A 27,928-nucleotide genomic window follows, 5' to 3' on the forward strand; every position below is an offset into this window, starting at 1 on the left:
CTTCCAATTAATCGTTTTGATCTCGTCTTTATCATTCAATGAAAGCAAACGAATAAACGAACGAACGGAATTATCTGTTAGGTAAGCCGATCTGCTTCGTGAGATGGACGTAGGGTGAAGTGAAAGGTAGAGAGTAAGTTTAAAGCGGTTCGCGTTGAAAATTGCAGGAGATTCTTTCTTTTTTTTTCTTTTCCTTTTCTTTTTTTCTTTTTTCTTTTTTTTTTCGTTCCTCACAAAATAAAAGACAAAGCCGCAATGCGGGGTCTCCGGGACAAAAGCTTACTCGTATTTACGGTCGAATGAAGTCGACGTTAGATGGTGTAGGTACATTGGCCTCTCAAAGGCCTTCAAGTGCAATTAAAGCTCTTCGAGACTTTCGTGGATCGCTTTAACTCGATCGACTGGTTGGATCGTCGACGAACTCAGTCATTGTTCGAGTAACTTTCTTTAATGGCACCTGCAAACGAAAGAAAGTAGATACGATAGTTTCCACGTCCGAGAAAACTGAGTAACTTCTTTCCGGAAAGTTAACACACCTAAAATATAGATACAGAGTGTGAAAGATAAATATATATAATATAAAGTTGACAAAGTGAACATTTTCTTCGCATTTGAACGTTTCAACTTGGACTCGATGAAAAAATCTATCCAGTGATTTTCTCTCATATTTAAACGGATCGATCAATATCAATTATTCTTTTAAATTACGTTTAACTAGGACTAAAACGTTAGTAACGAGATCTAAAAAATTTTTGCTTTCAACGATTGAAAAATATTATAATAATCATTATGAAACTTTAAATCATATATCTTTTTTATTGAGATATTTTATACTTTCTTTAATAACTAAGTAAAAAATCATTATTATATCAAACAAAACGAGATAAATTCATTCTTTTCAGATATATAATCACCGATGCTGGATCATTGGCAAATATAAATTAAGTAAAACAGTATCTCGCTCTATCTGTTCTATTATATACCGCTACAAAATCTACTTTAAATTCTATTAAATTTTTTAAATCGTTTAACACTTGTTCTTAATCATTAAATCTTCTTTAAATTAACGAATCCATTGAAATTCGTAGAATCTGTTCCAAATCACGGAATCAGTTCGAATCATGATAGAGATTTGTCGCGACATAGAGTGGAACGAAAAGAAAAGAAGAAAAAAGAGGGAACATTTCGAACTCCTTGAGTAAGATCATCCTCACACACGTGAAAGGTATCAGGGTGAAATCTTTTATGAGACTCCTAACCAGTACGTTCCTAATCTCGAAATGTAGCCGACTTTACTATGCTGCTACATAACGCGCGTACGTGTCGGAGTGCACTTCGCATTGAACCGCATGGAATTTCGTTCGAGAGCACAATCGAGACGGGCGGCATGCCCGTTTGCCACCCGATCGACACCATCTCCATCGAGAAACATCGTCTTATTGGATGCTTCGGTGAAATCGATCGTTCGGTCCTATTCTCTTCTTACGACTTAATGCCTCACGTGCGAATTTAACTTCTCATTACCGAATAAGTGATTCAAAAAAAAAAAGAAAATAAAATAAAATGAACTGAGAAAATAAAAACGATATGAAAATCATTGAATCTTAAATTAATTAATGATTATAAGACAACCAAGAGAAAGATTGGACGATGGGGGAAAAGAAAAAAAAAGTGAATCCTAAACTAAATACACTCATGTGTATTTGCATTTTTGAAAATTCTAGTATTTATGACGTTCTACTGATGGAAGTTACTTATTTTTTAACGTTTTATGATTTTTTCATTTTTTTTTATTTGTTTAACGCTAGATTTACGGGTTATGATTGTATATTTATTTGTACTGAAATCCATCAAACTGAATGGAAGTTTCGTAAATCTAGTGTAGATTGCGATCGATTTAAAATGAATAAAATATAAGAACATCAAAATAAATATTTTTTAACTTTAAAAAAAAATCGTCACTGAAAAGGTTAAAAGAGTGCTTCAGATATTCAAAATTTTATCAATTTAAACGTTTCAATATGAATGTAGGGTATGCGTGAAAGAATAAATGAATGATTACGGGAACGGACTTTATACGAAAAGCACTTCTGTTCTCAATGGTTTGAATGAAAGTTTCAGCGTTTAGCCGTTAGTTGATTGAAAAGGAAAAGAGAAAAGAGCGATGAACTCTCACGAAAATGTGAGAGGGAGGAATAGTGGGAGGGAGAGAAAACGTAACAGAATGAATAACCTTTACAAAGGTTCAACGATGATTAATAAGCGAGCTTTATCAGTCGACAACTTGTGCTAACTCGTTACAAATTAATTAAGCGATTCGTAGCTTGCGAAAAGAATATGATTTATTACTTTACGTTATTATGGTTATTCTTGTGTGAACATTAAAGCAGAAGATTGACAAGTTGAAATATTTTTTAACCATCACATGCACATGTATGTATTCAAGTTAATTAAATTTCACCTGGTCCTGAAAAATTATTATATATATACTTACTTTTGTATATATATATATATATTTAGTATTATTATTATTTATTATTAATATTATATTTATCTGTATAAAAAGTACGTGTTCAATAATTATAAATAGATATGTATGTGTATATATATTTGTACAACTGGCGTTATTATTACTCCGTTACCTTAAAGATAAGATTAAAGCCTCAGCAAAGAATGATAATTGAAAATTTCCAATAACCTTCGCATCCGCTGGAATATAATGAATTTTGCTATGGCGACAAGTGCGATGCAAGATTTATATTTCGATTTTGTACAACCTGAACGTGCCTAGCCATACGAGATGATATTTTTCTCTACATTTTCTATACGTTAGACAGCACATCCTGATGACTATGCTGGATTAAAAAAGTTCGTCACAAAAAAAAAATAAAAATAAATAAATACATAAATAAAGAAAAAAAAAAGGAATAAAAGAAGAAAGAAGTAAAACGAAGGTACACTCTTTCTCGATCACTTCCGTGATGGATACTCTCTGAAGCGCGTAAAATATTAAAAAAGTTTTTTAGATGGAAAACAACGTTACATCCGTCTATCGAATATCACAAATCAATCTTTACATTTAGCCAACAATCACTCTCCAAGCGATAGTGAAGTAACAGGTGTCCATAATTCTGATACATTAAAACTTTATCGATTTATCGCGAGTAACAAAGTATAGTATAGTAGTGCGTGGTTTATAAAATATATCATGTAAAGTGTATTATGTAACGAATGGATTCTGTATATCCCTATGTGTTTCTTGCGAACGAAAAAGCACTTAAAATAAATGAGAGTCCGCTTTAACAATATCATCGGTGAATACCTATTCAGGAAAATGGTTAACGATATATACTCCCATTGAATTTCGACTATCAGACAAAAGATAACGTGATCGGGAAGGCGATATACTGTGATTAACGATCGTTAGAAACACGGACAATGATGTGTCCCCGTTTACATTCTTTAGTTCGTTCGTTCGTTCGTTCGTTCGTTCGTTCGTTCGTTTGTTCGTTCGTTCGTTCGTTGGTTCATTCGTTCGTTCGTCCGTTCGTTGAGACTTGATAAATATGGCCGGCATGAAATTGCATTTAAATTACAAATGATATATCTACCTTCTTATTTCTTGCAAAGTTATTTACTGAAAACTTTTCTCCGCGATAATGAACCGTGAGTTAAAGTTCCCACGAGTCGAGAAAAATTTAACAATACGAACGTTGGATGAAATGAAAATATTACTGACCTAAGTAATTCGTCGATAAGAACTAGAACGTCCTTACTCTATTGTATATAGGTATGTAATTAGAAAAAAAGATAAAGTAGACAATTAAAAAGATTCATTTGTTGCTAAGAAAAGAGAATATCTTGAGAAATATGAAGGAGAAACATTTCGAAGACCTGATAAAACTTCTTCTATATCTAAGACTTTTCTAGTTCTGTTTCAGTAGAAAATAGGATTGAAAATAGATTCTATATAGAGACAGGTGCAATAAGAAAACCGACTACTCGTATGTCGAACGATTTATCGAGATATCGATCCAATGAGATTTACCTACGTGTGTGTATGTGTGTGTGTGTATGTGTATATATATATATATATATATATATATATATAAGGTAGATTCGAGATAAAAAGATAAGGGACACTGCTAGATCTATCTATATATATAAGAAGAAACACATAGGCAAAGAATCCATGAATATATCTACGCTTGGAAACTACTACACTTAGAAATCTTATTTTATGGGGAGCTTTCGTCGGCTGTGAAATTCGAAGGTGTAGCAGCGTAACGTTATATCTTCCACCTTTTATTTTTAGATACGTCAGAGACCTTGGCACTCAAGTAATCTCTTCTCAAGACGAACGTTAAATAATATTATAGCTCTGAGAAATCGCGCGAACGTAACGACGGAACTTGAAATTTTTCTGATAAACGACGAAGCAGAGAGAAAGAGAAAAAGAGAGAGAAACCTTAAATGACTTTTATTTTGTTTCCTTGAGAAAATTCTTCGCGTTTCAAATATCGATCCTCGAAGTTTTATCGTTTTATCACATAACTTACAAACTCAACTTGAAAATAGAAATAAAATTATAATTTCCGAATGAAGTTACACGGATTATCTACTAAGGTTCGCAAATAGATTAATTTTCTTGTTATCTTCGTTCGTTAATAAAAAAACTTCGTCGAAAGAATCAAAGATTATCGATATTATCTCTCACTATTTTCGACAATTAATTATTTTCTATTTTATATTATATTTTTACATCCATATCTATTAAAAATCGATTATACTGTGGAAAATCTATAAAACACGAAACTTCCAAATATAATTCTACGAATGTTGTTTTTCGTAAATGAAGAAAAGCCAAGTCTGACGTCTCCCGATAGATGAAAGTGGTTTCTTCGGACAAGTATAAATTGTAAGTACACGAGACACACCGTATCGACAGTGAACAGATTACATTGTATTTCACGTGTTGGCCCGGTCATTCGATTTCCCGGTTGAAGAGGGCAAGGGCCGAACGGTAATAGAAAAGTTCGTTTTGGCCCAGAGTAGATAGAGGAGGAATAAAAAGGGTAGATTCGGCTAGTCGGTTGGGTTACTATGTAGCAATCCTTTGAGATTACCTATGGTTATTCGGAAATTGTGAAAATGATGATAAAACGATAAAATATGAGGATTATTTGGACTCCCGTTTACAAATATCAAACGTACATATATCCCGTGTCGATAAATTTTCATAGAAATATGGCTGAACAAATACGAAAAAGCTTTTGCTCTACCAACGACTAATTGAATTTTCCCATTAAATTCTCGGTCTCTCTCTCTCTCTCTCTCTCTCTCTCTCTCTCTCTCTTTATCCTTCTGTCTCTGTCTATCGCACAAAGCTTACATATGTAGTTTCGCATACATACTCGCGATCACATCAACATTCGCTTTACGAACCGAATCCCGATGGGATATCTATCCCGAAAGGGTTTCTGAGTCCCTTTTGTTGATGGTATACAGACACATATACACACACGCACACACATATATATACATATATACAACATAGAGAATTCACGATATAGAAGCCTTTATAGATAAGTGATCACCCCGATCGAAGTGCACCGAAACCTTAATAGATTTAATGCACATGCTGACTAGATATCAACGCTACTACTAACGTAACTGTACTAACGTGAGCACGTGTTTGTACTTCGCTAACACTTATCTATATCGATATCTACTTACAAACCTGTTGCGAATCTGTCTATCGATATACCTAAAGCCGTCCGTATTATTTAATGCCTTAAACTTCAGAGATCTCTTTACGGATGAGTCGATTACAAATTGGTATAAATGTCTTATATGGCCTCTACGACAAACATTTAAATACATTTTTTTTTGTAATGATAACAAAGACTCAATTCATGAAGTAACATATTTAAAAACCTGTTAAACTAGTATCACTGTATATTATTTTGGAGATACGACTGTTATTACGATATTGTAATTGTGAATTCGCAAGAATATTCTACTACGATGCCTATCTAGAAATCTTTTAGAGATGAATTATTAATTTTCCTCGCTTTGGTCTAAGCCAACAGCTATCATTTCGCTTTAATAAACCTAATTCCACTGCTGTTAAATTAGGCCACAATTCTAAAGTTGAGAAATGTTGATTCATAATATATGAAAATGAATAAATAATAAATATAAAATTGAACATCGTATACGTAATAATTGTATCTATGAAAATATTAATATTTTAACTTCATTAACTATCTCTATAATATTTTATTTATATCTAATATAGTTTCACACTTGAACATTTGTGTGTACATATTCGTACGCATCTGTCTGCACGTATATATATATATATATATATATATATATATGTAATATGTATGTATGTATGTATGAATGTGTACTTGGATATCAGTTCAATTTGAGTAATTTGAAATGGGTGAATGACCAAACAAGGTTCACTTAATTTCATGGAATAACGCGAAGTGCAAATGGGTATATTTGATAACGGAAGGAAATTCCCTAAGTACTGTGCGAAATTATAAAATGTGTGTAGGGGCGTATGCATGATAGCTTTATAAAATGTTAAAAATGGTAATAAATTAACGAATCGTAAAAAGTCTGTGGATAATAATATTTATACATACATACATTAATATTTTTATTAAATTATTATATATTTCTTTTCTCTATCGAATTATTCTTTCTTATAAAAATCAACGTGCAATAATAAATCCTTTTTTATTTCCGTTCTCAACGTAATTACAAAAAACATAGTGAATGTATGGAAAAATATTAATTCATTTATTCTAAAATGAGATATTGAAGATGTCGATAACGATATCTATAGGAAAAATGTAATGGTTCTTTGTAGCATGTATATAAAAAATCATTCGAAAAATTTTCATTCGACGAGTATGATCGATCGTTTACACGTTTTCAGGTCGTAGTTTTGATCGATCGATCGTAGAAGGTTTTCCGTTCTTATCAAAAGTTTTCCTATAGAATTCGCGAGAAACGAGAGACTGGGATTGACAGAAATTTGATGTATCACATACGTCGATCAATATACGATCGCAAAATTTGCTATGAAGAATGCACGAAAGTTAAACGATCGATGACCTATCGTACTCGTCGATATGATAATATAATTATTTGATGCTCGACCGACTGGAAAAGAACGATTCGTCAGAGAAATCCGAATAATCTTAATGAATTTGATCGCATTTTTAAAATCCCGTTTACTGGCTAGAAATAAGTTATAATGAACAATCGAGAGTATCAATACCAACATAGGTATTTCATTTTCCTTGCTATATCATTATTTTCGCTTCTCTCGATCTATTTAAGTGAAGAAATATACGAGATTCTTACACATCATCCTTTTTTATATCATCTCTTGAATATTACTAAACATATTATTATATAATAAAAAAATAAAAATATACATAATAATAATATTTTTATTAATATTTAGTTATAAATAAATATATATATATTTATATATACACATATAACGTAACCTTGTCAATCTTTTTTATAATTCTTTTGCTAATTTTGTACACATAATATTATATGTAACAAATTTAAATTTTATATATATATATGTGTGTGTGTGTATGTATCTATAATTAACTTTATTATTATGTATATCGAATGTAGAAAAGTATAAATTTATGAAGAAAAAAAACAAACATGCAACATATTCTTTTTTATTAAAATTCGAAATCTTTATAGTTCTTCAAGAATATTGTTATTTTTATTTTTAGGCACCTTCCAACTTTAGCCGGTGTACCGTCAAACTTTCAAATTCTAAAGTATGTAACTTCAAAATCAAAATAGAGATCCTACTAACTTTCTTCAGAAATGTATAATTTCATTGGCGCACCAAGATCAAAGGAGAGCGACGAAAACCACGGTCTAACCATAAACTGAAAGAGTAAAGTTCTCAAGAGTTCCAGTTCGTCGGAGCAATTTAGCGGCGATCGGAGGAAGTTATTTTATCTCTGGATTACTAAACTGTTTATGGGTAGAAAGAGAGAAAGAGACAAAGAGAGAGAGAGAGAGAGAGCGAAACTTTGTCTCTCAGTTTCCGACCAACCAAATAGAAGCTAACTATCCGCAAAGTTCTTAAATGCCGGTCATATTGATATGTTTTATTTTTTCACAAATCTTTAAAACGATGTTTAACATCTAATGAAAGAAACAATACATTCTTCGAGTTATCAAAAATTTAAATAATAATCACACAAGTACTTGTTGATTAAACATTAATAATTATTGATCAATATTTGATTTCCATTACTCGAATGATCAAAATAATCAAACAAACCATAACGATCTATTACATATATCGCAATCAATAATCTAATCACTTGATCAATCTCGAAAGATTGATCATCGTTTAAAAATCAAGTCTAAATAAAAATATACCTAATTAATTCATTTAAGCTATGTATAATAACGCGTAATAAAATGTTTTCAACCATCAAGTACTTGTATTCGACTTGATCTTCTATAAGCTTAAAATTTTTGACACTTCGCGAACATTATCCTTACGAGATCGTGGAGGTTAACGAGATTAAAGGAGGATAAAGCGTGATAAGGTACACATAAGGAGAAAGACAGAGATAAAGAGAGAGAGAGAGAGAGAGAGAGAGAGAGAGAGAGAATCAGAGAGAGAGATGGAACATACATAGTAGGTACAGTTACGTACGCTTATGCGTACTACCTCCTATGCATTATGCACGTTCCTACGCTCGGTTAAGTCGGTATGGCAGGTGCAGCACCAAGAGAAATGCATTAGTTGCTAGGACGAAGGGACTCGTGCTAGCGAGGACACTTAACAACAAGTTTCTCTCCCTTTCACGCATATGTATATTCTCTCTCCCTCTCTCTCTCTCTCTGTTTCACTCACTCTCTGTCTAACAAACATATTCTCTATATCTTTCTCTCTTATATATTCTCTCTCTTACGCTCACACATTCTCTCTCTCTCTCTCTTTCTCTCTCTATCGTTCTGGTTCGACCGGTTGATGAATACTAGGTGCCATCTAGAGGACCGAGTACCGTTTGGCTTTCCCATGCTTTGCGGATTTCCCAACTTGCTTTCCCGCAGAAAAGAGCGTGACTCCAGGCTCTGAGACACGGCTAATGCCTTGCCTCACTAACTTACCGAACATTTCACATTATGGAATTGCAGGTAGAACCACCGAGTGCTATTACGGAGTAAAGCACATTACGCGAAAATGATGCACCATCGTTGGGACGAGTGCGATATTCATCAGAGATTCTCGACTACTTCCTCTCTCTCTTTCTCTCTTTCTCTCTCTCCCTCCCTCTCTCTCTCTCTCTCTCTCTCTCTCTCTCTCTCTCTCTCTCTTTTATATACACATATAGATATACATATACATAGATGAATATTTTGGAATATTCTACGGTATCATACGATACCAAGCTCAAATCTCCACCTCCTACGAGATAGATCGCGAATGTCCAGCTTTTAACGCTTTCTACTGTACCATTTTACATGAGAACTTCTCTTGACACGATAATCATAACAAGAATTTACGTTTCATGAAAATATTAACAAGGGAGAATTGAAGATATTTACATGAATGATAAAGATGGTTGCGGATTTGAAAGCAAGAATTTGAAAATATTCGACTTCTATTTTATATACCCTATCATGAAAATAAATAAAACTATTTATTAGCGAAACGTTTTACGAATGTTAATTAAAAGTAATTAATAATATTCATTGATTAAGTTAACAATTAAAAAGTCTCGTGTTTCATTAATATTTACATAAGTAACGAAAGCAAAACATACCTTCTTTTGTATAGAAAAGCGAAACAATGTTAGTACGTTCACACCACGCTGACCATGATCACAATGTGATAAGTAGAAGATACACCGAGGTGTACATTGTATCCTGTCCAAGATCGAACAAGAGACTCGACGGCTTCGTGCATGCAAATCAAGCACAGGAAGCTCTTTGATTTGGTATCGTGCTTCGCATCGATCGTTAGGCGTCTAAGGCGTTGCTACGTAGGATACTGGGAAATCCATTTTCGTGTCCATTGACACGTTCAAACTAACATCGAACCAAGCAACATCTTCTTCTACACCCTCCAACCCCCATTTATGGAATGTACATTGACTTTGTTAAGGTTATTTCATGTGATCGAAGTACCATCGAATATCCCTCCTGTAATTACTTCATACCGGCTGTTCAATCATCCATCAAAATCTATCCATTAATTAGGAAATAAACTTCCTCTCTATTTCGCTCGTTTACTAACGACCAGAATCGATTCACATGACCCTTTCCCTTCCTAAAAATATTTCATAGTTTTACGAACAAGAGACTCTCAAATTAAAATTCGTATTATCGGCAAATAAATAGAACCCGAAATGCTTTAATTAAATCTCGTCGACTTATCAATGTGAAATTAACGATAATTCCTGTCGAAGTTTAATTAATGGATTAGATCATATAAATCTAACGAGTAAATATCGAATTAATATAATGTTAAGATATAACAATAATAACAATAATAATAATAATAATAATAATAATAATGATGATGATGATGATGATGATGATTATTATTATTATATAATTATACAATTATTATTGTACAGCTTCAGTGACAATTGAAAAGGAAAATGACTACAATAAACGAGAACGTTTTAATAGTACGAACTACGCGCGTAATTGAATCGATTATAATTATAGTACGATTCATATGACATCTCATTATTTTTCTTCCTTTCTCATTATCCTAGTTCCTATTTTCCGCTGTTTAACGTATATTTTGATATTGACCGAATATTGCCCATTAGCATTATTATTCCGTGCGAAAAGCGTGAAATATTATTAATGTACCACGACCTTTTGTCATGCTTTAGAGAATTTGATTACGAATGCATTTCGAAAATCTCAACTACCTGATCGTAAGTGAGAAATTTTAATGAGATTCCGTAGCACGCCTGTACGATCCATTTTCTACGTCTACGTTTCTACGATCGAGCGAGTATTCAAACGATAATGAAAATAATTCCGATTAATCATCAAATAAATACGCTTTGTTTTCTAGGATTAAAATGTTTTTACGAATGAAACAGTTTTACTCGTGATTTGTATATTCGCTCGACTTTCACATAAGCTTAATCTTTATATGCGAAAACTTTCAAAGAGGGGAAAAGAATTAAAGCGATATCATTCAATTAATGAAACTTTTATACGAAACATTTTTCTTATCTTTTGAACCATCGATTATGATTTAATACGTTATTAACAAAAAATTGTTTTAAGGTATTAAATTAACATTGAAGAAGTAAAAAGAAAAACAAAGGGAAAAACAGCGGATATTCATCTAGAAAGATTTATTTAGAAGAACATTTATAAATTTAAAAAATTTCGTATTCTCGAGTCGAAACATTCGAAACTACAAAAGAAAGAAAAAATGTTAACATTTAAACAAAATTTTCAATAAAAATCAAACGTTTCGAGAGATTACTTTTCAGGTTGAGAGAAGATACTTAGTATCGTAGCGAAATGGAAATAAGTGAATGCAAACAAGCCTTAAGTCGATCTACGCGAGTACATCGTAATTCGTTGACGTGGTCGATAAAACGAAGAAGATGGAATAAGAGAGGAAAGAAAAACGGAAGAAGGAAATAAAGAGAAAAAGTTTTTCCTTGGAGATAACATTTTTTGTTTGAAAGTAGAAAAGCTTGGAAAAGCATTGAAAGTGAAAGAAAGGAAATAAGAAAGAGAAGAGGATAGATAGTTGTATAGATAGATCTATACATAGATGTATTGATAGATGGTGGAATGGATAGATAAATAAATAGATATATAGATAAATAGATGGATAGAAGAGAAGAGACGAAGAAACAGAAAGAAAGAGAGAGAGAAAGAGAGAAAAAAGAGAAAACGGTAAAAACTCAGGTGAAACGGAAGAGGAAGATTCTGTTCGAGCAGTTACAGGTACTTCTTCGAGTAGCATCGTTCCGAATAACCTTCCTTCCGATGCCTTTTATATCGCGTTCCAAGCTACGGCCATCTTCTAAAGTCTTTGTCGTGAAAAATCGCGGCATTTTTTTCCTTTCTCTCTCTCTCTCTCTCTTTCTATCTGTCCCTCTCTCTCTCTCTCTCTCTCTCCTTCTCTCTGTTTCATTTCTTCGAACGAAGAAAAATAAGAATATCTGTAATATTTTATAAGAACAGTCTGAAAGATCACTCATACCATTTCGAAAATGTCCAAGTTACATCTACGTCTTTTTTTATTTTCCAATCTATCCCTTCTCTCTCTCTCTCTTTCTCTTTCTCTTTCTCTCTTTCCGTCTTTCTTTCTCTCTCTTTCTCTCTCTTTCTCTCTCTCTTTTCCTTTTCCTTCTTTTCCACTCTTCTTTTCTTCTTTCACGTACCGCGAAATGCAATTTCTCTACTCCGCACTGAGATTCTGATAGAAACGTCAGTCGTGCCTTCAATCAACCGTATTCTATGCCGGAGACTACATTATAAACCTTATTTACCCGAGTAAATTGAACGAGGCGATGGGATACCTTTATCGATTAGGTGAACTTAACTTGTTCTTGAGGAAACACTTCCGGTCAAATTTCGTTAAATATAAAATTATTTCAAGTTTCTCCCATTTCAAGACTAAATCCTTATCGCGAAATTTTCTTTAGCTATTTATTTATGCAAAATCATTACGAAACTCCGATCTTTATTTCGATCATATCTTGTTAAGAGTACGATGGAAAGAACATAGATAGAAATTATTTATACTCATCGAGACATTTCTCCGTTCGAATGTAATATCCGAAAAAGCTGGATTTGAAATTTCTTTTCGAAATCCTAAAATGGATTTGCACGGTTAACATGATTACTTTGATGAATTCAGTTCCTATCCGACGTGTTCGAAGTCGTTTATTTACGAATTCCAACAAATCCGATGATTACCACGTATTTTCATTGTACCATCCTATGCTATTAACGTATTATTAGATTAGTTCGTAACATCGCGACAATGAGAATGAAAATCATTTTCTGACAAGGGGATTTCAATTTCATTTCATATTCTTTCTGCTCAAATATGCATCACTACGAAGTTTCAATTTTTTTCCATTTAGACACTGAAATATTCGATAAAAACGTATTATATATAGTTATCGGACTATATCTCGTACTTTATTTTGGATTTCGATTGACCTATATGTTACGAATAAATAATAAATATCTTCCTTAAGAATGCAATATTATGCTACTTATATCTCGTTGTTTATAAATTTTTAATTATGTTTACAATGAAGCTACTTGAAATAATGAAATTGTTACATATTGTTACATTTGTGAAAATGCCTCTGAGAAAATATTATTATTAAAGTACATAAACTGTTCTTAAATTACACATTTAAAATATATTTATTTTTTCGCGACAATACAATTTGTTTGTTTGCAATCATCAAACACTTTAGAATTTACTTAAGTTTTTAAAACTCTGTTTTTTCGTCAATATAATTCGTTAAATAATTAGATAAAAAGAAGATCGATATACTTTCAATATATCTTCATTATCGAACTATTTTTCGTCCTTTATTAAAATTTTTTACCTTATTTCACCGAATAATTTTTATGTCAACAAGCAAAATATTTATAACAATGTAAAATTTAATATGTATTAAATTAGAACGCGTAGCTACACACTGTGAATGAAACTTGTTACCATATTTGCAAATTTGGTAGTAATTTTCATAGCACGTTTCGGACACATCGTAATTAAGGTAAAAGGTTAATTGAGCTGCTTTGTTATTTTGATTGTATTGACTACATAATAATTAATTTTAATCATACTATATTATTCTACATAATTTTTTATCTTCCATTTCTTTTAATTCTTTAATAAATCCTGACAATTAATTGAATTGTTTACTATTTAGCTTTATAATATCATAAAATTATAAAAATAACTTCTTGGATTAAGCCGTTATTAAATTATTCTTTGCTAATATTTTTAGACAAAATACAAAAACATGGAATTTCATTCAATAACAAAATTCATTAAACTTATACAATGCCAACTAGGACAATAAAATTCAATATATAAAACAAGTTAAAATTTGTTTCTCCTATAACATATTTCTTGCAAAATTACTAATTTTTTAATTAAGTTGTATTATGTCCGTTAATTAATTAACAATCCTTTAATTCCGTACGTAATAAAACGAAAGTAAAAGTTTTCTATAGAGATGAGAAAGTCGCTGTTCCTCCGGGGGAATAAGCAAGTATCAGGAAGATAAAAATAGTGAAGTTTACCGTCCAGGGAAAAGGGAATCTCTCTTGTAGCTTGATCTCCGAGGTCTCGTATCTACCAACGAATGAAGGCCATATAATTTTTAATCTCACACGAGACCGTATACCTTTGTGTATATAATAAAAAGGAAAAACTTTTTATCTAACCGATTCTACTCTATCACATATAGCATTATAAGAGTTACATTAAATATGTAATACAAATGGGAATAGTATGTCGATGAAAAATAATATGATCTAAATGAGAATAATACATCGTTTAGAAATCGATCATACGTTTTAATCATAGAGAAATAAATTCAAACAACAATTACATCTATAAAGTAAATTATATTAATTTAAAAGCTCGTTACTAACATTACGATCGTTCTGTCATATCTTGGCCCATTTAACTTTCCATTCTTTGTGAATGAATCCAGTACGACATAATATTCATCCCAGATAAAAATCGTCCTTCAACGACGAGAACGATGCGAGAAAGAAACGACGAAAAGCGTGAAATATCAAGAACCTGTTGTATAGTATTATACATAGTCGACGTTAAATTTCATTTTAATTTCATTTTTTCATTCTTCTCTCTCGTCTATTCGATTATCTTCCTATTAAATACGTATTTAAAAAAATGAAATTACCAATCTGAAAAACGCGTTTCAATCATATATTCTTAGAAATTCTCAAATTTAATTCTATCTATCTACCTGATAAGAAAGGACACGTAGGAAAGATCACGTTCGAGAGAATCAAGAAATCACATAAGATGAAAAGAGAAAAAGAGTTCGTAAAGTCGAAAGGACAATCGTGAAAAGCAATACACAGAAAGCAGGAAATAGCATTAGAGTGCCGAGTCATGTTTGAGAGGGTGAAAGGGAGAGAGGGAGGAGAGAGACACATACTCCGATGACTATGCCTTATGATTACGTGGATGATAATTGTGTTCGCGAACAATGCTTTTCAAAATTACCGTGAACTTGTTCCATACGAATGGACGACGAGATGTACACATTTATACATCGCTGTATAGTTCTTAATGAGGTCGATAGCTACGACCCATTTAAGATAGAAACATATTAATATCACGTAGCGAGATATCATAACGCTTGTTACGTGATCTCACGTGATAATGGTAGAACGTAAACTGATGGTTCATTTTCGTTGTTGCAAATTTGTTGAAAACAAATTATAATCACGTCACGCTTTTCACGTTGTTATACGTACTACTTACTTAGTTATGTTGTCATGCCTTATCAAAATTTTCTTGTTGCACAAGCTCAAAAATGGAAAAAACTTGTAGCGTTAATTTTTTCACGAATGTTTATCATCGCTCTACGAAATTGTGTATTCTTTTTTTTATTATTATATCATTATAATCTTTAATAATTAAATCACGCAAAATCATTTTTAATTATCTTGAAATGAATAATATGATATCTATTAGATTATTCTTGTAATTCTCTTACTAAATAGCTATTGCATGTTATTTTTTCATAGATATTCATTTCGTATACTTATATCTAAACCAGAAATGCTGCATTGTCAAATGACGTGATATTAATTTGTTTCTATTATTAGTCTTATCATAAAGGAACAACAATTTATATTTTTCCATCTTCTCATATACCTTTTAACGAATATATATTGAAATATGATAACAATGCATTGTCATTGTCTTTTTCATTCATTTCGTATTCTATGGATCAATACATATCATTTGTTAAAGAAAGTATTTCTTTTTTGGGTATATATCGTTATCTTTATAGAAATTGAATAACGATTCAGAGTCTCGTATACTCTATCCCGTTGCTACTCTCCTGATACCATACACATAGATGTATATATATATACATATGTATATATATATATAATATATATATACATATATATAATATATATATATATATACATATATATAATATATAGTATATACATATATATTATATATCCAAACAAGAGTCTAGAGAGAGAGAGAGAGAGAGAGAGAGAAAGCGAGAAACAGAGACAGAGACAGAGATGGAAAGCTAGAGGGAGATAGAAAGAGAGAGAGAGAGAGAGAAGGAAAGAGATAGAAATATATCGTCGTATCTAACGGGGAGTCGAAACTCAAAGCTGGTTTCAACATGAAGGAGGAGAGAGCCCACCTCGTTCATCCCCTCGAGACTCTTACTAGATATGCAAATATTCGTGATTTAACAGGAGGTGTCTCTTATATGCATGCAGATCCGTGTAACCACCTTAAGAGAGAGAGAGAGAGAGACAAAGCGAGATGGGAGGTGCTTTTCAGTTCAACGTTTTGCACCCTCTGGATCGTCGTCCACGGAAATTGAGGAGACAATATCGCAGCTGTGACTACCTCGAGACAATTAGTAGGACGCTAGGCGACGTAGAATCTCTCGACGGTCTTTGTAAATTCGTTCTTTCTTTTTCTTTCTCTTACTCTTTCACTCACTTTGTATCTCTCTCTCTTTCTTTCTCTCTCTCTCTCTCTCTCTCTCTCGCTCGCTCTCTTCGTTTTTTCTCTCTTTACCACGGATTGCGGAATTTCGTTCGACAAATTGCGTTCCATGGCTGCCCGTTAATGCGCTCATCCTTTTCGAGACTTTGATTCTTTCTCTTTCTCTCTCTCTCTCTTTTTATTTCTTTTCAATTTTTTTTGTTTGTTTCTTTTTTTATTTCTTTTGTACTTTGTTTCTTCTTTCCTTATTTCAAACTCGTCGTACAGATCAGAATGAACTGAGAAGATTTTCTTTCCGACGTTTAAAGAACATGATTAAAACGATTCTTCTTCTTTCCCAAAAGAAATCCTCTAAGTCGGCAACATCAGTAAATTCCTTGCGAAAAAGGAACGCTTTAACGATATCTAATTTTAATTCGGAAAAAATTGTATCTCGTCGAGGAGGTAAACTAAAATTAGGTGGCAACGAGAGAAAAAAATTCCGACGCGAATGGTTTTAGCTTTATTAATTAGCAGCTTTTTTCTTTTTCTTTTTTCTTTTTTCCTTCTTTTTTTGCGAGAGAATTTCTTTTCAAGGGAGAATTAAATGCAAGCTTTTACACCGACGCACATTGTGCAATATTTATGAGCTTATTTCGTTGCCCTTACAGACGATGCCCGTCAATGTAAGTACAAACATTATATTCTTCTGGTCAACCTATATAAATGCAAATACGTTGCTCCGAGAAAATGAAATCTTTTAACTCATTCATGTTGTTTCGTTTCGTACTATGGATTGTAAATATCGGTTATGTCGAAGTCATTGTTTTGTATTAACACTTATAAATAAAAATTTGTGTTTTTTAATAAACAAATACAATCCTTTGCATATTGTAATTATGTTCCTAGTTTGTTTTCGATACAGCTTCAATATGATTTTTTCTGAAATTTTATATGTCGCGTATAATATACGTATAAGCTAAAAAAAAATTTTTTAATGATTTGTTTTATTTAATTAAATGAAAAATAAAATCGAAAAATGAATCGAGAGTTCTAAAGTAAAATAATACTATAACGATCTCGTATAAACACTTTTATACACAATATAAATATATCGTAAAAAGAAAAATCTATTAAAATGTAATAATGTAATAAATAAGTAATAAATCCAATTATATCGATAATAATTTCATTCACTAATATCAAATTTTTCTCTTTTTTCTACTCTCCTTCATTGAATCAACCTATATTTTCCATGAGAATTTAAATAATATTTTTCGGTGCATTCGAAAGAATCATTTCATTTAATTATGTTCCTAATAACATTTGTTAGATGTTCTATTATTTTCCTTTAAATATATTTTTTATTCTTTCGACTGTATATTTCTCTCTATTCAAATATACAATTTCTTTGTATTTGAATACAGAGATATTACTCGTGTTAAAGAAATAAATGAATAAGTACATACATCTTATATACAAGTATCAAAACTTAAGTTTTCAATGTTTATAATCTAAAAAATAATTTGATATGTAAGCTATAAGAGATTATTAAACGATAGAACATATATTCGATTTCTGACGTGGGTATAACGAGCAAGAAGGAGACATGGTTGAGTAGCTTGTCGGAGCTGAGTACACGCTATTCATGGAAATTGAGATTGGATCTTGAAATCAACGATAGGGTTGCCGTTCAGCTGGTAACTATAAATCAGGATCATACATCACGATGCTACGATTCACGCTTCCATCAAATTGATCGAGCCATTAGATCATAGAAGGGACAAAGGACTACGAAGGATATTAATTTCTCACTTCGTCGTTCGATCTTACTCGTTGAACAAACTTACAAGATACGAGACTATGTATTTCGTATATTCTTGATAATCACGTACAATCGATGATCGAATAAAATGTTTTAATAAAATAAATAATACTGATAATTAGAAAACGGATAAATAATATGATGATCATTAAGAATAATCGTGATTTAACGAGTACTCACCAAAAATAATAACGTTGTAGTTGATTTTAATACAAGATTCCTTGGTACGTCCTTTCTCCTTGACGGTCTTCTTGAAAATAAACTCGGACACAATGGAACGGAACAAAGAACTACGAAGGATATTAATTTCTCACTTTGTTGTTCGATCTAAATCGTTGAACGAATTTACAAGATACGAGATTATTTTGTATTTTCTCGCGTACGCTTGGCGACCGAACGAAATGTTTTAATAAAATAAATAACACTAATAATTAAAAAACGGATAAATAATATGATGATCATTAAGAATAATCGTGATTTAACGAATATTCGCCAGAAATAATAACGTCGTAGTTGATTTTAGTACAAAATTTCTTGATACGTCTTCTCTCCTTGACAGTCTTCTTGAAAATAAACTCGGACACAATGGAACGGAACAAAGAACTACGAAGGATATTAATTTCTCACTTTGTTGTTCGATCTAAATCGTTGAACGAATTTACAAGATACGAGATTATTTTGTATTTTCTCGCGTACGCTTGGCGATCGAACGAAATGTTTTAATAAAATAAATAACGCTAATAATTACAGAACTAATATATAAAACGATAATTATTAAGAGTAATCGTGATTTAACGAGTACTCACCAGAAATAATAACGTTGTAGTTGATTTTAGTACAGGATTTCTTGATACGTCTTCTCTTCTTGACGGTCTCCTTGAAAATAAAATGAAACGCAAGCATAGGTCGAGCCGTCCCTTCTCCCTGTTTATTTTGGAGACCACACGCGTTGCTCGACGTTTCATTTATAACGAAGAAATCTATTGTATTGTATGTATATACATCTCTAACGCTTCGCTAGATTATTTACATTTTTTTTCTGTATTTGTATCGACGAGAACACGACAGATATTTATATACGTTGTATATTAGAAATATGTATGTGAATAAATTATTCTTTGTATATAATTAAAATATACAATTTATATTATTAATTTGATATATAATTAAAGTTTTCAATGCATTTCATACAAGACGGTATATATAACATATTTATGCAATGATTAGATATGATTAGAAAAAAAGAAGAAAACAATTTTGAAATGCATGGAATTATGCGGCCGATTAACTCAATAGTAATCACGTTACATGATTTATAATCAGATTTGATCTTAATATATGATTATAATACATGATTATAATCAAAATGATATCGCGTGTAATATCGATTGTCCAGGTTTCATTACTTGGAGATTTCTACATGTAAAGACCCATAGAATAAGATTAGAATAAGTTAATTAGTTGGTTATAATGAATTTTCCATCGATTAATTTATACTATGAATGGATAAAAAGAACATTGTGGAATTAATCTAATATTTTTTTAATAATGTAACATACTATTTCTATGTTTTTAATCGAAATATATATAAATTTTATATTTTGCATTAGAAATTAAATATTTCATTCAAATGAATATTTTGAATTAATTTATCATAAATTTTCATATCCGTTTAATCCTCGTTTATATTTACATATAAATTAATAATTTCTATCTCATATAAGTTAGGGTCGAACTCGTTCTATCATTAATTATATCATTCACATTCCTATCATTTTATGGAATAAAATTGATATCAATAGGATCATATAATTATGCGTATAACGATCTATTAAAGCAGTTCATCGCTTATTGCTCGAAACGCGTGTGTGAGTTTAGTAATAAGTATGAAATAAATATGAACTATTGTGCATGGCTGAACGAGAAAGTTTAAAGTACGAACAGGTACAGGAGATTTTCGATCGTTCCTATCCCCACCTATTCCAATTTATCCCCGCCAATCCCTGACTATTACCACCTTTAACGCTGACCAAGTCTATAAAGTAGGATCTTAGTGACATAATCGCAGGATTTCCATATTCACAGTGAGCTTACTTATATTTTATGGTCAACCATGCATGAAAAAACACTTTAACATCTATGCCGATTTTTTATCATTTTATCTCTCTCAGTTTCGATGTATTTAAAGAGAATAATTCTAAACAAATAGAGTCATCGAGAGATCGTAAATTTTTAACATGATAAAATCTTTTCTTTTTGTAAGAGATCTTCGTTTGGGTATCTTTTTCGTACAATTTATGTATATTTTATATATATATATATATATATATATATATATATATATGTATATATTTATTTATTTATATATGTATATTATAATTTTGATTATGTACAATTTATTAACTCAATCTAATTTCATTTTGCTCGATTGCAGAGATCTTTAAAACGCACAACTCTTTTTATCAGTTTTTTTGTTTCTACGCACTCGTCCCTACAAACATTGATTGCAATTTGTTCTTTAAATACATATTATTAAATTAAATTATGAAATATCGATATTATATTTATTCGGAATTTGCAAGTTTGAAAATTTTTTGTATCTTTTAGTTTATCTTTGTTATTGATATCTTTTTTAGAAAATTTCTTTGTATCAGTTTTGTTCAACTTTTTCTTTCCTTCTTCAATTTTTCTTTAGAGTGTGCACAACAGTTTTTATAATATACATTTTACACACACACACACACACACACACACACACATATATATATATATATATATATATATATATATATTTGGCAAGTGAAAAGTATGAAGTTCTTTTTATCGTATAATCAACAGAGATGGGACTGATAAAAGAAATAAAAAAGTCGTAAATATGAACTCAGCTGTTTCAAAAATGATATCTCTTGAACCACCTCTTTGGATTCTTCATGTTCTTCGGATAGCTTCGGTTCTGACTGCGACTGTTCCGACTATCGATTTAAGTCTTTATACGAGAATTCAAAAAATTTTTTACATGAAATATAGATTGCTCTATCGCGTTCGTAGTTCATATTTTGTTCATACTTGTTGCTAAAGTCACATACATTGAAAGATGTTGAATGATCGAGTTAATTTTGATTAGAATAGATAATGCTAGTAAATAGTAAATTTACACTTTTCATTCTTCAATTCTTTAATGATTGCGTGACTATGATAGTAATTCATGATAAATAGGACACAGCATAGGTACGCATAAATTAGTGAATACTTATGTATCAAATATTATTTTATATGATATAAGTATAAATGTTCTTTTCCTAATTATTCTTTATCTTTCCATTAACCTCATTATTATAGTACATATCATTATTATAGCAATAGTAATAATACAATATAAAGAGGACTATTCTTAAAAAAGAAATCATGAAAAATATAATGCTGGGAATTTTACTTTATAGATAGCGTGGAAACGAAAAATAATATATGATATATAAATATATATTCACTAATTATTATTTTTAACCAAATCAATAATCGACAAAATCTTAATCGCAAATTTATATACTTAATATTTATTCATAAAATTCTACATCCCATCTATTTATTTTTATAAGTATTATGTCATTACCAATGTAAAATGTTAATACTTCAATGTTTAATCAGAGTTAGATTAAAAAGATTTTGAAAATACATTGAAATATGCAGCTATTTGCCCGGTAGTATTTGCATCAGATCGGATTTCGATAGATAGCAAATAATACCGACCCAGATCTCACCACGTGGAGGTTGCTGCTCTTGGAGACCCACGGATTGACGATCATTATATTCTAAAATCCAAGATACCAGGTTGACATATCCCTTACCGAGAATTGACGTTCCAAACGCTAACTGGAGGAGGGTCAGTTCCCAGTTAGTATAGCAAGATCGTTGCAACATCGGAAGCTTCAATCACCACACTATTAAGCACGACTATTCGTGCTTTCTGAATTTCAAAAAATAAAACGAAGTCTACGATAGGATCTTTAATTGTAAACACCCACATGACATGAGCTAATCAAGAATTCTGGTTTCCAACGCTATCTAGAGAAACCTTGTCCCAGCTTACGGATAACAAGACCGTCAAAACATCAGCAACTACATACATCTACTCTCTAACACGACCTATTTTCTATTCGAAATTTAAACGAACAATAAAACGAAATCCGTGATAGAACTTTTTATCGCACCCACGAATATCCACGTCTGTTCTCATCGACGTATTTATACATGAAATATAAATGGATTGAGATATTAAAATAAAATTATTTGATATTTAACGCATTACGAGCGCTACGAGTAATATCATATTTAAACGATCGCAGTATTGTTTAAATATTAGTTCATTGTACTCCGTGTATATTAAAGTTTGTTTAAATAATTAGAAAATTATCAAAATTATAGATTAGTTAAGTTTAGACGCTTGGGAAGAGTGATCTGCGATGTTTACTCATCGGGATGCAAAAAAAAAGTAAACCGATAATTAACAAAGTCTACGAAAAATAATATCATAGTTTTGATCAAATATCAACTCTTCGAAAAAGTCATATCCTTGCTTGAATTTTCAACTTTAAAATGAGATCTTGTTTATCAAAATCGTTCAAGAATTATTCCCATAGTGATTGCTGGCGTAAATCATTATAAGCCAAGGGATAATGAACAGCTTTAATAAAGTTCAAAAAAATTTAAATGAATGTACGTTGAACATTTTATGATGATCTGAAATGATCGATAATCTGGAAACACTTTAAATTTATGATTTTGCAAAACTATGATGAAGTCTTTAATAAAAGAGAAAGAAATGTTTTTTCTTAAAGAAATTCTATATATACAAAAATAATCATTAATAACTACATCATTATACCATCATTAAAAAACTCATTACGTTCAATAGATGTTAATCGTTGATAAGATTTACACCATAAACATTTCACACTATTGAATTAATAATGTCTTATAATTAAATCTAATAACGTAGATGTAATTAAAGAATGAAAAGCAATAAATATTTTATGTTTTATATATACAAGCCTAGAAACAAAGATAACAGGGAATGTGAATATTGGAAATCGCCATATCCGAAACGAAATCAATATAAATTAATTACGTTTTATACTTCTGAAAGAAAAAACTCCAACCAAAAGCCCAAATGAAGGCTCTTATAGAAAGAAAGCCGATCAGCCATGGAGTACAAAGTTTCAAATAAAATGGGATAGTCTACAAAGACCAGGAAAAAGCCTAAAGAGAAGAGTGAAATAACGATGCAGTGAATGCATCGAGTGCAAGCTACCTTCACAAATGGCGACTCCCATATTATTTCGTAGAAAATAAATTTATTTATTTAATACATTTCTTTTTTCTTTTCTTATAACATTAAACTTATAAAAATATTTTAATTGTTTAACTATGTAAAAATGTTTTAATTATTTAGAATTAAAAATTAATGCGTTATTACTAATTTTGATTATAAATAATTATTTTTCTCGATATAATGTAAAATAAAAATTTAAATGAATATAAAATAATCGAAAATATCGTGAATGTTGCTCGTGCACGATCCAACTGTAATTTAAATTTTGGAAACGTGTTCACACATATACGCACACGTGCGCATATACGCACGTAATCCATGTAGACCAGACAAAAGAACGAATCATAACGAGTGTGGCAGATGTTTGGAAATTATTTTATTCTTTCTCCCTACATTCTATATACGTACATACATTCAAATTATATGCCTGGACATTCATGCAAACTTACTCGACGAGTGAACTCACATTCAAATCCTTATTGTTTTACCGAGAATGTAAAAAAGGAGGGAAAGAAAGAGAAAATGTGTGTATGTGTGTGTGTGTGATAGAGAGAGAAAGAGAGAAAGAGAGAATATCATTGAATTTCAAATAAATATGCATACTAATCTTCGAAAAGGGTAGACGGTAAGAGAACGTCTTAAGGAAATTTTGAAGAAGATGTTGAAACTCGTTTATTTTATTGCAGCTCAAAGTTAAGAATGGTTACACACTCTACGAAATGTTTTCTTCGTTTAGAGAATCTGAGAGAGAGAGAGAGAGAGAAGAAAGGATCAAGATGCAAATATCGGAAGGATCATTGAAACACAGTCCACGTTCACGTCTAGAATATCGCAAATCGCTGCTGTTTGAGTATGAGTATGGTAGATGTGAAGGATCCAAGAGCGAACACGTAACGCTCGTAAAAGTGAAACTCGTGAAAAAGCGCTCGTTAAATCATACTTTTTTCTTGGCAATGCAGCTATTTCTCCTCTTTCTCTTTATTTTTTTCTTCGCCCTTCTCGGTGTCCTCCAAATATCAGATATTATTTGAAAGCCCACTTGACCGAATTATTTCTTTTGCAAGTAAATCATTCGAACAATATTGCCCATCAAAAACTAATCGGTGCAAAGTGAACGGATAAAGATATATATATATATATATATTAATAATTTATAATAAATAATTATAATAATATAAAGATTATAAATAGATATAGACAAACAATGATAATTCAATATTAAAAATGCAATTAATCGACTTGTTAAATTAAAAAAAAAAATTTATTATAAAAATAATATAAAAAAGAAAGAAAGGAAGGAAGGAAGAAAGTTAACTTCGACGATTCTGATCTTACTTTTCTTTTCAAAAATAGAGATAAATACTGAGAAAGCATCTGCTCGCGACGGAAAAGCCAGTGAGTTTACTTGCATTTAAAAAGAAAGCAGCAAAAAAAGGTCCTGGGATTCTTCTTGATCGACCTAAGCGTCGAAAAAATTAAGACGCTTCTTCTTATTTTCTCTTGATAAAAGATAGCAATTTTTCTCGTAGCTGTATATTCGCGAAGAAAAAAGCAAATCAGAATGTTCCTCCTTCCTTTTCTTTTCCTTTTTCTCTATCCCCTTGGAGGAAAAATAATTTATTCTCTGGCGAACACTTTACCTACCACCGTTCTTCGTCTTTCAAGGCCACTTAAATTACTTATCTCAAGATAGCGATGCTTTCAGTCGAGATACAGACATCTAATTGTAACTAATAGCTCAACGACTTAAATTACCATATAAATTCGATCTCTAATAAAAATATACAAAATATTCTCCATATAATTTTACGAACGGAATTGAAATATGAAACATTTGAAATCATTTTTATGTTATTATACATTTCATGAAAATAATGATAGAAATGAAAAACTTAAAAAACGAGATACAAATGTATATATCTTTTTTCTTTTTATTAGTTTTTATAGCTTCACCTGTTGAACTAAATTAAAAATTTCATAGTTATAATATATGTCAAATATTTTTCAGCGAACACTCGGTCTTCTTTTTTTTACGGGTTACGTGAAAATATATAACAGCTGTATATTTATGTCAACATTAGATGGAGAATACGAAATGAAATATATAACGATTGCAATATTATTTCGAAAGCATTTCACACTATCGTTGATCTAAGTCTAACATAAGAGACAGATTTCATCTTAGCAACGAAGAGAAGGAAATGTAAATGGATGATAGTTCGCGAATACCTCAATAGTTTAACCTAGTTAACTGACTAAAGCAGAGTTTCTTGGTAGAACTTCGATGATAAGGACCAACCTCTGTTGTCGAGCCTAAAACAATGAACGTTAGCCAATAGAGAAGTCAAAGCTGGAGTTACTTTCTAATAGCACACTCTAATGGGAAATATACTAAAGCGATTCACCAACTATTCTAAAATCATCAAATAGACAGAAACCAGTAGTAGTCTAATTCAAAACGATTTACGTTTATACGTGCCAGTGAAATATAATAACAAGTAATATTATAAAATAGAAATTTTTGGAACAAAATATCGAAGACTAATTTCGTGAGACAAAAGTTCTACGAGAGAGCAACGAAGTTACCTTCTGATGTGTGTGTATATATTAGTGATAAAAAATAAATGAAGTAAACTTTGGTTTCGTTATTAAAAGTGAACGAAAGAAGATCGAACGAACGGAATAAAAAATATTCATAACAGAGAAATATGCAAAGACTTTGCCTTGATATTCCTATAACAACAAAGGATCGCAAAAATGGAATTGAATTTTGCATAAAGTAATACCAACACATACACGTGGATTCGTCTTTCTGAATCAAAAACAAAGTTACCATTTTTATAAAGAGATATACGTATTTCATAAGGTCGGATATCGTATCGTTAGATATGTGCATTCACACGTATATGTACAACCCATATGTATGTATTACGACCAATATGTGATATATCTAGATGGTATTGATTATCGAATAACGATACCTGTACAAAGCTTTTATTTCGTTTCATCGTGATATTAATTAAATTTAGGAAAAAATTTGTGATTAATTGTGTTGACTGGTTGCCGTTTTCTCTCCTTCTTTCTTTCTCTCTCTCTTTCTCTCTGTCTGTTACTCTGTCTATTTATCTATCTCTGCTACGGATAAATTAATAATTATACTTAATAAACATTAATTATATCATTAATTAATATCATATAAATATCATTTAAATATCACTACTTCATGAAATTACACTTTTTATTCGTCATTTATAATCAATAAAAGAATTTAATATTTATTTATATTCAATCGTTATTATAATCGAATTATTACAATTCAGATAAATTTCTTTTAACGGCCGTATCTATTTATCTTAATTAATGAATATTTTCATGATTACGAATTTATTTTCATATATATCTTCTTTGAAACATAAAAATTATATCAATTACAAACGTCCAAAAAATATATATTTAATTCTTTTTTAACATCCCTCTTTTAAATTTTATAATTTTAATTTGTTCTTTTACGAGTCATACTACTCAGCACATAAACAAGTTCACAGAGACGAAAGACGTCTACTTAAATCAATCGTTAATTAGACCATGTTTAGAGCCACGAGATGCGGAGAGTAATAAAAAGAAAAATAGAAAAAGAAAAAGAGAGAAAGCAAAGGAAAAGAGAGAGAAAGAGAAAGAGAGAGAGAGAGAGAGAAGAGAGAAATCACTATTATAAGAACATGGAAGTACTCTGGCATTTGAACAAACGGGTAACTGTGAGTGTACTCACGTTTGGCTTTGACGTTTGAAAAGAGAGAACGCCATTCGATACATCTCTACCCTGTTTACTAGAATCACCCTGTGCATACCTATTTGTTCAAGGATTCTTCGACTTCATTCTCTTCAAAGGCCAGTGAAAACTAGTTTTCCGTTTTGATAAAGATCAATAACATCGACGATCACTTTTATTAATAACTAATTTACTTATTAGAACTAATTATTAACAGTTAGAAATACTAACAGCTAGAAA

General features: G+C 31.0%; 1 long non-coding RNA gene across 1 annotated transcript; it reads right to left on the reverse strand.

The window, feature by feature from the left end:
• Nucleotides 1-27: 27 nt before the first annotated feature.
• On the reverse strand, nucleotides 28-19,646 carry LOC127062978 (uncharacterized). Its single transcript, XR_007781229.1, has 3 exons — nucleotides 19,397-19,646; nucleotides 18,771-18,880; nucleotides 28-457 (listed from the first exon to the last, which is right to left on the reverse strand). It is a non-coding gene; the product is annotated as an uncharacterized LOC127062978 (long non-coding RNA).
• Nucleotides 19,647-27,928: the final 8,282 nt, after the last annotated feature.

This window comes from Vespula vulgaris, chromosome 4 (assembly GCF_905475345.1).
Source record: "Vespula vulgaris chromosome 4, iyVesVulg1.1, whole genome shotgun sequence".
In the NCBI taxonomy this organism is placed as follows: domain Eukaryota; kingdom Metazoa; phylum Arthropoda; class Insecta; order Hymenoptera; family Vespidae; genus Vespula; species Vespula vulgaris.